The sequence below is a fragment of the Chlamydotis macqueenii genome, chromosome 22 (assembly GCF_036417535.1).
Source record: "Chlamydotis macqueenii isolate bChlMac1 chromosome 22, bChlMac1.mat, whole genome shotgun sequence".
NCBI lineage: Eukaryota > Metazoa > Chordata > Aves > Otidiformes > Otididae > Chlamydotis > Chlamydotis macqueenii.
In genome coordinates, this window is record NC_141577.1 from 2,333,323 (window position 1) to 2,345,885 (window position 12,563).

Consider the following 12,563-nt stretch of genomic DNA (forward strand, 5'->3'; position numbering starts at 1 on the left):
AAAAAAAAGCATCACCACAACGATTCTCTTTTAAAAGCACCTCATGTCCCCAGTCCATACGAAGCTAGACTAGCTTGCATTAAGAGTAGCTGTTGCATATTACATTTACACAGAATCCTTTGTTCAAGGATTACAGACTTTCCAAAACTTAATTAATTAAGCTGTAACCCCCCGCCCTCCTTCAGGTGCATTAAATTCTCTGTCAGCATTTTTAGACTAAAGCACTATTTTACAGCAGTTATTAATTGGCTGTAGGTTTCAAGTTCCTCACCCAGAGAGTCAATTCCTGCCTTTTGTGCACAAAGCTTAAAGTCAGGATTCTTGGGGCTTCCAGTTTTATGTTCTGCCATTGATTTGCTTTCCTGACATTAGACATGTAATTACTGCTTATCCAGCCAGCTGCTCCCTTGGGGAGGCAGAGGGACATACAGCAGACACCCAAAGGATTGAAATGGGTACTCAAGAACAACTGGCAGTATACCGGCTAAACCCTCTCATGGCTGAAATTAATTTTTCAGGGCTAACCTTCCTCTGGATGGTCTGACATCGCGTCACAACTGTCTTCTTTCTCATCACACTGGCAAGCTTCACCTTGTCCTTCTTGTCTTGAGTTGTCTGCAAGGCCATCACGTAACTGGAATGTGATTTGTCCTGATGTCCCATGCCGGAAGACAGATACTACAAAGCCTCTTAGGTGACTCTGGTCCAGTCTAGTCCCTTGGTGCCACTTAAGTTTCCAGGAGTCCGGCCTGACTCTTTATGTACGACACCTAGCACAGTGTGAACCCAACTAAGATCAGGCTCTTCTATGCTGTTATCACAGCTACACTGAAGTTTCCTACTTTGTCTCCAACTCTCACCTGTACCTTATGCTTCTTTTGCACCTCCCCACATGGAGAGCCTTCTTACACATTCATATTTCTAAATCTGAGCAGAAAGTTAATGTAGTCCAAACAAACAGGACAAATCAATCTCCTTCTTTCACAGTGCTGATCTCCTATAACAGAAGAGGACAGGAACACCCAGATCATTTTAGCAGTGGCCATTTCACAGCTGCACACAAAATCCTCTACACTGTGCAGAGCTGAGGTCATGGCCTTGCATCTGCACCTGAGGTCACACCGATTTATCCATGCACAGCTGACAGAGCTCATACACCTCAATTCCCCCACACTCCAATGATCTACAGACTATGCCAACTAACCTTTCAAAATATTGCCAGATTTTCAGTTCTGACAGGGTTGTGTCTATGTGACCTGTGTCACAGTAGAAGTATTCCTTATCCTTGGTAGAGAACAGAGGATAAAGAATTTTTATCTCTGTTGCAACAGAAGAAAGCAGATCACTTCATTTTCAGACCTACTAGGGAAGCCAAGTGAAGTGGAATTCAGAGATGACGTAGGGATCCGTCTGTGCTAAAGTGGCTGCAGAAGAGTTGTGAATGCAGAGTGCACATCTGTTGTCATCTGGACATAATGTGGACTGGGAAGACAACTGCCAAGCAGCTGGAAAATGCACCACCTAGGAAAAAAAAAAACAAAATAAAAAAACCCCCCACATATCAGTTGAGATAAAGGGGTCCCCAACCAGAACAAGCCTTCCTTCACCGTTAATCTAACTTGTGTTGCACTGGGCCCCACAGAGTAAAAGATTTGATGTCAAGCGTTGCCACTGGGCTCAGCAAAGGGAAGCAGGCTAAGGTGCAGAAGTTGAGTCCCTGCTTTCTTTTGACACAGCCAAACAGCCCCCCCGCTTACTACATAACCTTGTCCTCGGCTCACAATAGCTCACTGCCACAATGAAGAGATGCTGTGCCACTGGGAAGAAAAGGGTTATGAGGACAGGGTTTAAAAATAAATCAACTTTTGTGTTGTTTTGGAAGTAATCTACAAAGAAGTTTTGGTTGTAAAAGGCATTGTATAAATGGAGGCACTATTATTGTTTGACAATAAAAAAACCAAACAGTTTTCTTATATTTGCTTGGAATAAAACCATTTTGCAGATGTCTTCAGACAGGCTTTTTAACTGCTTTCCGCATCTTAATTTTCCCTTTTAGGTTTTTATTACATTTAAATTAAAATTATGCCTGTAAGCAGACAAGGGCAACTTTTAACAAGTCTATCATTGCTGAACTTTTCACTGCTCACATCACCTTTGCTCAGGAGCCAGTAAACAAAGCTTACCCCTTTTCTGATACCTCTCCTCTTCTCTGCTTAAGCAGGAATGCTTCTCCTACCTTTTGTGCTTCCAAGGAAACTCCTTCCCATGGCATGCTACTGCTCTAATTACTCATCACAACCAAAAAGCCAAAAGCCCTTCTGCATGTTTTTCCAGAATAATGCTCTTTAGGAAACAAACTATCCTAAAGAGATAGAATTCAAGGAATAACATGCAACAGAGAAATAAAAGTTCTGGTCTCACTAACCAGTTTAAATAATATACATGATCAGGAAGAGCAAAACCAAAAAAAACCCTAAATAATACCTCTTCCCAGTGCAAAACTTTAGCTTAAATTATCTTCAAATAGGAAAAGGTTTCTTAAAAAAATATCTCAAAAAAGTATCTTAAAATAAGTGATCTGTGTTATTAGGTCTCAACAAGAGTCTAGACAGTAAATTTGGTTGTTACCAGAAGAGAAGATGCTATCCTCCATCATCCTTTTTTCCTGCAAGCACAACTGCTCCCGCTTCCCTCAACAGCGGCGCTTAAGTACTTGCCGTTTTCTACTTATTTACACTTTCTGAACATCAGAACTAGGGACTACACTGTTGGACACTGTCTTCAGAGAGTCAAAAAATGGGACTGCCCCACAGGAGAGGTTATGGGTGAAGTGAGGTTTCCTAAGCTTAATTTGCCCAGAGACTCCCGACACAGAATAAAAATCAACCTGTACCACAGCAGGGCTGGCGCTAGCAGAGACATGAGGAGATATGCAGCTGCAGACTGCGTTCACTGCCTGAACAGCCTCCCCCTGCCTCCTCTGGGACATGAGAAGAAAGCAGCTTTCTTTTCCCAGTATTGCTTTGAAGTAGCCTGAGTACAACTGTTTGGCAACCCCTTTAAAATGAAAACTGCATCTAAATCACCACAGCACACTAAGAAATACCAATGGGAAACACCTCCATAGAGGCTGTCTTCTTGCTGTTGCACCTTTATGTTTCCAAGGTTCTTCACTTCAGTGGGGGCAGCTGCAATTGCTGCAGGCCAAATTAATGCAGCATGTTAAAGAGGAGATCAGCACACCTGCTCTCTAATAAAGATTTTACTTCTGTTGCTATATTTATTCATGTTTCACTCAATCTAAAGTAAATGCTATGCAGACTCAGAGCTGCTCTTTGCTTATGGGAAAACAGTGAGAGCCCCCAGGTACATCCACAGCACAGAATTAGGTAAATAATTAGGTTACTTCATATACTCGCAGTTAATTCCCATGTCTGGATTTAGTTCATATTTTCTGGTTTGAATATGTCTTGTTCCATCAGCTATAACTATTCCATTAAAGTACTCTTCAGACAGTTTGGGGGTTCTCTTGATTAACAAAGTTTCTGGGGATGGATTCTCCCAGGACCGACATGTACTAGGAAGAAGAGATGCTTTTGTGTATTTATCACTTTTGTTGCTTACAGATGCACTGCCAGGCCTAGGGAGCTACAAACATCTCAGTCACAGGGACAGACTTCATCTAACAAAAGGTTCAAGCTGTTCTCGTAAAGGAAACTAGCCCATTGTGCTCAGCACAGCCTAGTCACCAGAAAATTTAGGAGAGGTGCTTCACAATATACACAAGCTGTCAAACAGCACTCCACTGCAAGAGGAAAGCACATTATGCATTTTTGGGCTCACCTACACAGGTAAACTAACCAAACCACTTCACAGTTCTTCTGAAAGAAAGCCCACACACAGCTGTTTTCAAATACATGATCTGGAGTACCTCTCTTTGCAATACCCACAAGAACTCGTTTCCCTACCCAGACAAATCCCAACACATGTAAAATAATAGTACAGAGCTAGTTCAAAGCTTTTCTGTAGCATAAGTAAAATTTAGCTTTCATGTCCCAAAGACTAAGGGCCAGGCAAGAACAAACTGCTCCTGCAAGGGACCACTCCACAAACCCTAGCAATTGCTTACAGCCCAAGTCAGCTTTGTAACAGGCATCACTTCAGGATGAGAGCCTTGTCCCTCATGACTCCCCACAACCATATTGTCCTTATTTTAAGTGCCTCTGAAATGTGCACGAGTGCCTACACTTCCCCCAAGTCTGACTTCTGTTCACAAATGAATTAAGTGTTCAAGCTTTCTTTGAGGATGCCATTTTAGTCTTTATTGGAATGTGCTTCTGCATTACACTAGTTCTTTTGAAAATTTTCACATAAATTTGTAAACCCATATCCAGTGTACTACAGGCACTCCTGAAATAAAAACATATGTACAACGTCTATATACAGAACAGCTCGATTTCAAAATATACCGAAGAAACATGATGCTGGCAACCTATGATTTTAGCCATAAGAGGTAACCAGCAGATGTTAAGATGCAGCTCGAACAAAGTGAGATTCTCCATATGGCTTCAAAACCCATCTTATTTGCATGTTCCCATGCAAACTGAAATGCTCATCAGGGATTCTTTCAGATGCTCACACCTTTCCCCTCAAGTCTCCACCACCAAAATAAGCCAAAACCACACTGCCAGCTTTATTTCTCATTTAAAGTGGAAGAACTTACCTTTTCTTCCAGTTCTCCAGTCTAAACTGGAATTCGGCCAAGGCAGCATCTTAACACAGAAAATTATAAAGGCAGACTCAAGCATTAGGCAGTTACTTCAAATCCAACCCCAGTTTATAACCAAATAATACCTGCATGGCTCCTTCCATCCTGTGCCCCTTGTGCTGCCAGGAGGCACTTCACACAGCTGAGAGGAGGTTTGCTGGGTTGCGTTTTCTTAGCATTGATTTAGAGTCCATGTAAATACTCTCACTAATTTTAACAGTGAATGACTGTGCTCCTCATGCAAGGCTCAGAAAAGACGTCCCCCATAAAACTGCAATTATGCATCCAAGGGGTTTTTAGGAGGCCTGTCTTTGTGCTCTCCCAAAGAGATTCAACAAATCTACTGCACTTCCTCGTTAACTCGTTGTTAACTTTTGCTACCGACAGACAGCCATTTGCCCTGTTGCCTAAGAAAACCTCACACTGTAAGTAAAAAGATACAGGATTTGTCACGTTAAACCAAGTACAACAAATGAACACAACTGGAATATTAGCTGTAAGCAAATAACTGAGTCATCGGTTCATCAATTAGACTGAGGAAGAAAAAAAAAAAAAGAGCCATAGTCAGCAGATTGTTTTGATGACAAACATTAACTCTGAAAGGTTTTGCTTATTAAGAGCTGCAACAACTAAGCATAGAGGGCTGTGCTGTTTACTTTGCTTATTAACACTTGGGGTGCACATTTGGAGAGGGTGCATGGGGCACACATACTAACAGCCCTGTCATCTCCTTGAGCAAGGCATTCCTGAATATTATTTAATAAGTGCAAAGAAAGGAAATATCTCCTAGCAAAGCTGGTCAACTTGCCAGGGATTTGTGCCTGGTAAAGAGGTACTTGTTCAGCAGACCCAGAAGCACACCGTGCTCCTCAGAAGTCACCCATTGCTCTGCATTCAAGCCTGCACCACAAGCACACTCAAGGCTTAAAGATCTGACTGCAAAGCCTAAGGCGACATAGACAACTTTCATCGTTAAGTTATCAGCTTTCCAAGGAAAATACATTATACACATATAACTTCCCCACAACATACAACAACCTTAAAAAAGAAGCAAGGAGCCTAGCTTCTTACAGGAGAGACTGCAAGCAAAGATAGCTCCTGCAAGTTACCGGTGGCTTACACAGGGACCAGCATCACCTCTGCTGAAAAAAAAACTCTCCAAAAGTAAAAACAGAGCATAAAATATACCTTTAAGCTTCAGAAGAGCTGCCCAAGACATCTCCCAAAAAGCTTTCAGTGTCTCTTGCTACCAGTTCAGGCTTTAGAAATCTTCTAGAGACAGCCCTACCTCACAGCCTGCCCAGTACACATAAAACCCTGCCCCCACCTGTCCCATCTCTTTTCCCGCCTTTCCTTCTCTCTGTCGAACGGCCACACCTGAGGCCACTCTGTGCCCACCCCCGGTGCCCACCTGAGGGTCCTCAGCAGCCAGGGCCACAACGTGCCACAGGTGGGCCATGGCAGTAGGGGCAGCTGGGGGGAGAGGCCCTTCCTTCCAAGGCAGCCTCCTTCAGTTGTTTGCCACTTCCATTACAGGATCTCAAATCTTTGCTTCTTTCCTTAAAAAGTAAGATTTAAAAAATGTCTTTATTATCTGCCTTGTCTTGATAATTCCCTCCTTAATTGCTCTCTCTCAGGTTTGGCAAAAGGGTTGCACTTTAATCCCACCCAAATTTCATTTAGCCCACACCAGTTGGGCATTATCTAGTTTGCACCAAAGCCTTTATTTGTGGCCGTGGAGGAAGGGGCAGGGCCCTTTAGAGCTGGTGGCCTGCGCAGCTCAGTAATGGCTCCATGTTCTCCCTTCTCTGTAGGTATGTGGCTCGCTCCTGGAGCGGCTCAACCTCTTTCAAGAAGCAGCCTGTTTGGGTGAAAGCAGGGGTAAGTCTTTGGTTTTTTTGGGGGATTCAGGTGATGGTTGTACTGCCTGCTGGTACTAGTCATAGTCCAGGTGCAGAAGCTATCCTGGAGCAGTCTTTGTACGTCCTTTAGGTTGCAAAAATATTCATTCATAAGCAGCTGGTTTTCAGCCCACAGATGAGAGGCTATGAGTCATGTATTCTCAATGCAGAGCTCAATGGAATGCACTCAAAGTTTGATTTTCTGCCTTTTTTTTTTTTAATGTGTGTAGTATTCAGGTATTTCTAAATGATTGTCTAATTCATATTTTTTTTTTGCTGGGCAGGGCTGTCCAGGCCTTGGTAGGAGTGTGTTCCTGGTGTCGCAGGCCCAGCTGGCTGCTCCTGGCCCGTTTTTCATGGGGCAGGGGCGTGCAGCCTTCGGCAGGCTGCCCGCACAGCGCCAGCACTCACCTGGGCAGGTGGAGCTGCCCTGGTTAGCAAAGACAGGACAGAGGGGCCCACACCACTTACCTCTTTCCAAGCTGAAAGACAGCAGAGGGACTTTCCAAAAAATACCAATGTTCTGTGGAGTTTCTGCCCTGTTCCTGATGGTGGTAGTGGTGGTGCACTGAACTGGAGCTTGCTGGCCATCTCTCTGTGCCCAGCCAGCTCTCTGGGTCTGGCCCGTGGAGGGGCAGGTGTATTTTAATGTGGAGTGAGGGTTCTTGGTCCCGGTTGTAGGAGTTTGTGCTGTTGTGACCTGAGGGTGCTGGTTCAGATAGTTGCTGGGGTGCAAGAGCAGCTGAAGCAGCTCAGAGTTTAGGGAGTGTTGTCCAGGTAAGTGATGCTGAATTAACAACCTCTGTACACGAGGAGGAGTAGTGACCTGGAGCAAAATGCAATATAAGCAAATCCATACAAATTCCCAGATGCTTCTGCTGGCTGTGTTCTTTCTTGTTATGCTTCCAGGCTGATATCCCACTTCCAGGCACGAGCCCCACTTCCACCTGCCCCCAGAAACCTGCTTCAGCATTATAAACCAAGAGCCCTGTCCCCATGTGGGACTTGCTGCCTTGAGTTTTTCCCCCTTATACAGAATTTCTGTAACTTCTCTCCTGAGTTTAACATGAATGAAAATATGAACAGCCTTGTGAATAGGAAATGTGATGCTGAATAGTATGATTTTAACAGTCTGCATCAGGGATTAGATGCACAACTCCTGTTGCCATAGCTTTCGTTCCTCTGAGACTTAAACATGTGGCATAAGCTGAATGAGGTACACAACCAAAGCAGGGGGAGACGTATGCAACAAGGGAGGGAGCCAGAAGCAAAGCAGGAATCCTTTCTTGTAATTTCAGCCTCATGATTCAACATTTATGATGTCAATAATGTTAAGCTGTATACAGCAAGCTAACAAAAGCCATGTGTGGGAGGGAGTTAAATCTGAGCTCAGGATGACTGGTGTTCCTTGCGATCACTAGTCAAGCCTGCTTCGAAGACCTGCGTGTTCGTTATGGACTCTTAGTAGCACTGACAGCCTTCCCAAAGGAGATGCCAATACCTGAATAGACCAGCAGCCCCATTTAGTTTCTTGTGCAGTGGCCAGTGCCTGAGTCTGGGTAGCAAAGGTAGGAAATTGTTCCTGATGCCCATAATTATTCACAGCAGTCCCCAGTGAGCCCTACGCTCTGCTAGAGGAGGTGACAATAAATGGGAAGGTGTCTGCAGGAGTTTGATTTGTTTTTTTTTCCTCTGTGGAAGATAAAGGGGGAAAAGTTACATTTCAGTCAAGGAGGTGAGTAACAAATTGTGCTTTTTGATGGTGTTTGTAAGAGGTGCCATCCACACTTGGGCTGTTAAGTAAGCAAGCAGCTGTTCAGTGCTGGTACCCTGGGTGGCTTTGGTTTGGTTTTGCTTGGAAGCAGAAGTCAGCACAGATTACTGCAAGATGACGCTCTTACAGTTTGCGTCAGATGATTGTATCTGTCCTGCTTAGAGAGCAGTGTTCAGCCAGTCCTGTTTTTTTGGCAGCAGAGATCCTGGCCGTTCAGCATCCCATGTGTTGGATTGGAAGCCAACAGCAACTGAAGTGTGGGACTTGGCAAGGAAACTGCCAGAAAGCCCCTGTGAAGTATGTAGCAAGCCCAGGTGGAGTGAGGCTGGGGGCTCAGGAGGTCCATGTGCTGTGTTACAAAGGTGGGGAAAATCAGGGATGGAGGCTGGGTGGGATGGGGGCACGCTCCAGGTGTGCTGTAATGGTGCGCTGCTGGTTACCTCTGGGACCGTTCACCACCACTGCTGCTTGCCAGCTGCCTCTCCTGCCCTCTGCAGTTCTCCCTCCTGCCCTCTGCAGATCTTTCTTTGAGGTCTCTTTCTGTGACAAAAATGTGTCAGGGCCAGCAGGCAACCTGTCAAAAGAGTTAAAAATCTGAAATGTCTTTAGGGAAAAGATAATAATCAAAGTGATGAGGCTCAACTCTCTTCAATCCATTTGCCTTTTAATTCCACGATAATGGGCACCAATTAGCTTATGGAAACACTCATCTGTGAAATATTCACTAGGATGCTGTGAAGTTGGCTTCAACTTGTCTCATCATTGGAGAGAGAATCTAAGGAAAGGGTTCTGGGTTTTGTTTTTGGGTTGGTTTTTTGTTTGGTTTTTTGTTTGTTTGGGGTTTTTTTTTTATTAAAAGGAAAGGAGAGACAAATGTTAGTGTCATGTTTCCACTGTTCCCAGTGTATTTCTCCCCCAAATCAATGTCATATTTTGTGGATACTGCTTCCTATCCTGAACGGCTCAATCCCAACGCGCAGTACCACTGCTTTATTGACAGTGTGGGTGTGGGGTTTGAACTGTGGTGTACTGTTGCAGACAAGTTGTACGTTCTTCTAGTTGAACAGTTGTTGTCTGGATTCAGTTCTCAGCTCTTTGCGCAGTCTGAGACAAACTTGTGAGGGTTCAAGTGAGATGTTAGTGGCAGGGCTGTAGGATTTGTTCCTCTCCTTTGGTGAAAGTCAAGGCAGAAAATGTCAGCAGAAAATGTCGCTGTGAGCGGGTCTTTGGTGAGGACAGATTGCCTGATTCCTTAATAATAGAGAGCAATGCCCAGAGGACCAGCCAGCCAAGTTCCTGTGAACCTCACTTGAATGAATCTGTGATACATTTTATTTGTATTTTTCATGCAGTTTCCTAATTTGGCTCCCTCTAGCCTTGGGCTGGTCATCCTATTACAGTATTTAATTGAAATAAAATATGTGCAACACCTGTTACGTTTGGACTCTGAGCTCACCTGGGGTCTCTGCCACAATATAAATAATAATAGCTTTGAATCATATTTTTGAATGATTCACTTTACACTTCTGTAACACCGCATAATTGAGGAGGGCTGTGTATAGGTTGCTTTTCTGGTACAAGAAATGGCCATTGCTCAGGATAATTCCGTTTTTAATAAGATGGTGGAAGACTACATGAAGGAAATGTCAGAATGTTAACCCACATATTTGGGCACTTGTGTGTTTTGAGCAAACGGGCTCCAATTTACTGCTATGGTTCAGAACCAGCTTTTGACCTGGGAGACCTGGAGGGAATGTCAAGACCCCTGTGCTGCCAATGTCTGTGCTGTGACTTCTTGTCACCATCTCCTGACTGTAACCTAACACAGGTTCATGATGCAGCTACGAGCTGGATCCCCTCACTTAGACGTTTTTCCTGCTCCAAGCTCTACAGATCAACGTAGCCATCTGAGAGGTTACCACTCCAATACAGAGGTGCTCCTACATTTATCTTCTGTGCTGCTCCTGCCTTTCAAAATGAAGCTCTGGCTGTGAACTGGGGAGGGGAAATGTGTCCCTCATTCCAGTCCTCCCCTCCCCAGACAGCCACCGTGCTCAGGCAAGCAGACTCACCATCCGCTGTCCTCATTGCATATTTAGTTTTCCCTTCGCTGCAGCTTCATTTTCAGGTACCAGTGACAAACAAGAAGCTGCAGCACGTGCATATTTATGCCTTGTTCTCATTTCAGTTTCCCTCCTGGTGGCTTTTGTGCCCAAAGTAAATGCGGGAAGGGAAGGTGATAATAGATCTACTGATTAACCAGCCCTGTGTGATTGACTGAGGTACAAGCTGGGTGGAACAGCAATGCTGGTGAGAAGCTTCCCCCACCCTCCTCTTCCAAATCATATATTTTTCGAGTTCACATCAATTACTTGTATTTCCGACTGGTTAAACTTGAATGAGAAGGCTTTCTGTAATCTGCTGACAAGACAGTGAAGCACTTTTTGTGTTAGCTCCTCCTGGCACAATCTAAATTGGGTGTTTGCAGGAAAGAAATCTAGCGTGGAGCTAGAAAAGATTAAAAAACAGAGAAGGAAAAGGAAGGAAAGATATTAAGTTAGAGCCTGTGTTAAAGTTCTAGTTCTGGTCTCTTGTGCAGGGAGCACATGCCTGTTTGATGCTACAGCTGCGTGAGGTGTAAATATGCTTGTGAATCAAAAGGTGCCTGTATACTTGTGCAGCTACTTCTGGTGAAATTCCTCTGAAGACTGGAAGTACCAAAGAGAATCTTCTTGCGAACAGGACCTTGGAAACAGGAGTGGCAGAAGAAAGCAGGCATCTGCATCCCCTGATGTGGCACTCGCCCTTTTGGGGGATCCCTAACAAGCTGTGTGGGAGGCACTCATGCTTTTGCTTCATGTAGAAGCTCTGGTTATAAACTGGTAGTTACCAGCTGTACTGGAAGCCTCCACAGGCCTTGACCAGCCACCAGAAACCTCTGGGAGACCAGCTCACGTCCACTGTTCATCTTTTGATGGCTTTATGCAGCAGTAAACATCTATACTATCTGAACATGTTACATAGCTCCATAGCAAATAAAATTTCCTACCTTAAGGAGCTTAATCTTAAGATGGATGGGAGTTTAATTAGGTTTTTGTAACTAGACAGCTCTGTTTCCAGTTTCCCTGTGCTTTACACAGTGGGCTGCTCCCATTGCCGTTCCAGCAGTATCAAACTTGGTGGGAGGTGTTCTGCACAGAACCGTTTGTGTTTGCTTTGTGTTTGGTATTAAACACTCTGTGTCTGCTTTTGTGCTGGGGAATTTAGACTTGCAAACTGATGTAGAATAAAGTCTGGCAGTAGTGGGTAAATATTGTGCAGCTCACAGTTATGGCAGACCAATTTGCAACAGAGCTGCCATTTCACTGTATTGTGTATGTATGTGTGCATTACATTATTATTACAACACACAAGACAACAAAGACTGGTCTTTTGCCATAGATATGGTCTTAAACATGACTGCTTTAAAATACAGAGATGAGTGTGTTGGAAAGCCAGAGATATTGCTGGTAAAACACTGAGTTGAGCAGAACAGAACCAAGATTCAGTTTCCAGATCTGCTGCTGCTTTCCTGGGAAACATTCTGTATCGCTTAATGTCAGTGCCCAGCTTTCTTGTCCCTAAAACGGGACTGAGAGTTTGCACCTTCCACATGTGCTGAATATAGTGAATGACAGGCCATGTAGTTTCATGGAAAATAGTTCTTGTCAAAATGACCTAGTTTAGTTGTTTGAGGTTATAAATTTGTTTGACAGTGGTAACAGCAGAGCTATAAAAAGCTTAAACTATTTTAAGGTGTTTGGCTGCGAGCTGTATGATACTCTGATTGAAAGCTGGTTGAACACACAGTAAATGGCTAAGAATTGTAGAATGGGGATTTTTTTTTTTTTTTTGCTGCTCTCTTTAATTGAAGACAGTTGCAGAAGCTCTTGAGGCAGGTATGTTGAGGGATAAGGTAATGGGATCTGGTTTACCTGTGTGAATTGATGCTGAACTATTCATTGCATGAGAAATACTGGGGGAAAAGGGACTGAAATGCTGGAATTCTGAGTTCTGGTAGGTACTGTGCTATCTTATGCTCAGGCTTCTGTCACGGTAAAGAAAGGTATAGGAGAGAGGG